At 31.7% G+C, this 3172-nt stretch overlaps 1 protein-coding gene across 2 annotated transcripts in view; it reads right to left on the bottom strand.

The window, feature by feature from the left end:
• Window positions 1–476, bottom strand: part of LOC104723528 (putative nuclease HARBI1) — a 4153-nt gene extending 3677 nt beyond the window's left edge. For both annotated transcript variants that reach the window (XM_019231635.1, XM_010441909.2), the window contains exon 1: window positions 407–476. The gene's annotated coding sequence lies outside the window, so the exon portion shown is untranslated. The remainder of the gene's footprint in view (window positions 1–406) is intronic.

Below are 3172 nucleotides of genomic sequence, written 5' to 3'. Positions count from 1 at the left end.
ACATATATATATATATATTTGCACATGATATCTTATGAAAAAATTTACATATTTTAGAAAATTTATAATAATAGTAAATATTACAAAATTAATCTGAGAAGCAAATTATTACTTTTTATAATATTAGAATCTTTATACATTTAATTATATATACTTGGTATAAAATATATGAAGTACATAACTTATTCTAAACTATTTATAAATTGATTAAAGTACATAAGTTATAACTTTAATAAATATTTCAGTTATTTAAGTTATTTTTGTTGGATAAAAATTATGTTAATAGTATCTAATTTAAAAATAAATAATGTGATGATCAATTCAAATTTCTTAATAACCAAAAAAATACAGTTTTAAATTTATAATTTTGTGATAACAATAATAATTAAATTATAAAATAAATTACCTTCAAAGTGATGATCCTATTTTCTGGAGAGAAGAAGAAAAAAAGAAAAGGAACAAAAGAGAGAGAGATATATTTTTTTACGTGTATTCATTCGTTTGCTTTCTTACATTTTATATACAACTTCTATTATTTTTTAAAAAAAATTATTATTTAGAGAGTGCAATTTTATTGGACCGTTAGGTTTTGTGCAGACTGTAAAATTGAAGTGCGTTATTCTATCTCTTATATATTATTGTTGTTTTGAAATACGCAAATCATTCACTTTTTAAAAAAATAAAAAACGTACACTGATGGATAAAAGTGATAATTTTTATTAAATCCGCAAATACACATGTCGCCATTCAACACCTTAATATTAAGCTTTTAGAGTTCTGTGGAAACAAGGTAAGCAAGAAGTTCTAGTAGCTCAGTTGGTTAGAGCACCCGTTTAGTAAGTGGGAGGTCTTGAGTACAACTCTCAACGCGAGAGCATATTATCTGTAATTTAGTTTTTCACTTCAGTCAACATTTTGATATTTTCTTTGTTTGGTTATATTTGAATATGTTTTGTCTCGACTCTTTGAAGGAGTTGCGTATTATAATTGTTTCACGTTAACGTACGGCCTCTTTTCTTCGGACAGTACAGACCATGACACCTCACGCCAAAAATAAACATTTTTGTTTTGTTTTTTTATTTTTTGTAACAGAATAAACATTTCTGTTGTTTACTACTCCCTCTCTCTCACATACTTACATGTTTAGGATTTTACACACATATTAAGACAGAGGAAATATATAATTAATTTTGTTTTCTTATGATTTTTTTATTTTATTTATAACCTCTCATGATTTATTTTTCTGATACTTTTTCATTTTTCCACTTTCTCGCTTCATACACTCTACGACATCAGTAATTATTAAAACAAAAATATATTAAAAATATTTAGATTATCAATTTTTGAAAGACAAAAATTATTCTCTAAAACATCATGAGACAGAGGAAGTATATACTATTATTATCCCTCATTTTTATCATATTTAGAGTTTTTATACACAAGTTATCTTGCTTCACTTACTTATATACTAATCACCAACACTTTGTGTTCATTGTTGTTTAACCTATTCATTCGTTCTACTAAATCATAGGGTGGACCAATTCAATTACTATGCATAGTAGATGTGTTATAAGAGAGCAGAGTTCGAATTCAATTACTTCAAAAATTATAACACGTTTTAAGCGCTCATTCACGTGAATATTTTTATGAATGACTCGACTCAAAAATCTATGAGAGAGTTGAGGTCGATAATTGGAAATAACGTCAAAATCCAAAAAAGTTGGGTTCAAAGAATGATTTCAATTGGCTAAAGAGGTGGCTGGATTCACATGCTGACACTTAATTTTTTTCAAATAATGGTTTTTTAATTATAACTTATCCATCGATTCGACACGTTGCACCCCGGGGAAGCTCCTCCGCAAAATTGACACTACAACAACTACTTATTAATTTTGTGATCACTAACTTTAAGTTTTTTTTTTCCATTAAAACATCTCTAATAATAACAGATTTTAAATTGCATTAAATATTTACCAATTAATAAACGAAATTATAGGAGTTCAGAGTTCTACACACAAAAAAAACAATGAGTATAGTATATTCTAAGAATTCTGAACAAATTTTGCTTCACAGATTTATCAGAACGATAGAAAAAAAAAGAAGGAACAATTAAGATTTTAATAGCCGAGCATGGAGAATATTCTTAACTAGATTAAGTATCTATGCTATGGTTAAGAATTATATTAACTCTTAAATTTGCAGAGTGTAAGAGTTTATTTAACATTCAAGATTACAATTGTACATTATTTCTGAAATTCTTTATTTATTTTTTTTCAACCAAACATTAAATAAATTAAAAGATTACTCTAATATTGGTTGCCCAAACAGAAAGATAAGAGTTTACAAAAGAAATATCAGAAAGTAAAGATCTTGAAACTCGAACAAGACAATCTGCCATGACGTTGGACTCACGAGGGATCCTGGTCAAGGTAAAGGAAGGGAAAAAAGATCGGAGCAAGGAGAAATCTTCCAACAGGTTCGAGAAAGCCGGCCAATCTTCGGGCAGCTCCACCATCGCAATCAATTATGCACAATCCGTCTCGAAGACTTGACAGTCAACCCCCGCCGCAATCAAAGATTCCATAGCCCATATTAGAGCTTGTAACTCCGCGTGTAATAGGTTTGGGCCACGTCTATGACTTCGTGCTCCCAAAAGAAGCGTCAAATCTTCACCATTACAGTACCACCAACCCATACCCTGGAAAGGATCCGAACCTTTCCATGCACCATCAACCTGACATCGTGGAACAGGCTCCCTCCTCTCCTGAGACGGCGGAGGATGTACATAACTCCCTGGGAAAGATTTGGCCTCCTCCCACACTAGCCTGTCATTATTCGCCTGGTTTATAATATCACTTGGGTCACCCTGTATGCCCTGAAAAACTTTCCTATTCCTATCTTTCCAAACTGATCAAAGAATCCAAGAAAGACGGAAAGATATATCTGGAACTCCGGATTGGGTCAATGCCCGCCAAAAAATAAAATCTAAATTCGCATAAATAGAGTCATATGGAAATCCTTCAGGATCGAGAGAGATTTGCGATAATTCCCATATACTTCGCGAGCGAGGGCACGCAAAAAGTGTGTGATTTATAGACTCTGCCGCAGAATCACATCGTTTGCATATGATATCACATCCCACCCCCCCCCCCCCCCCCCCCCCCCCCCCCCC

Source organism: Camelina sativa, chromosome 11, assembly GCF_000633955.1.
Source record: "Camelina sativa cultivar DH55 chromosome 11, Cs, whole genome shotgun sequence".
Classification (NCBI taxonomy): Eukaryota; Viridiplantae; Streptophyta; class Magnoliopsida; order Brassicales; family Brassicaceae; genus Camelina; species Camelina sativa.
This window is presented reverse-complemented; position numbering and strand designations above follow the sequence as displayed.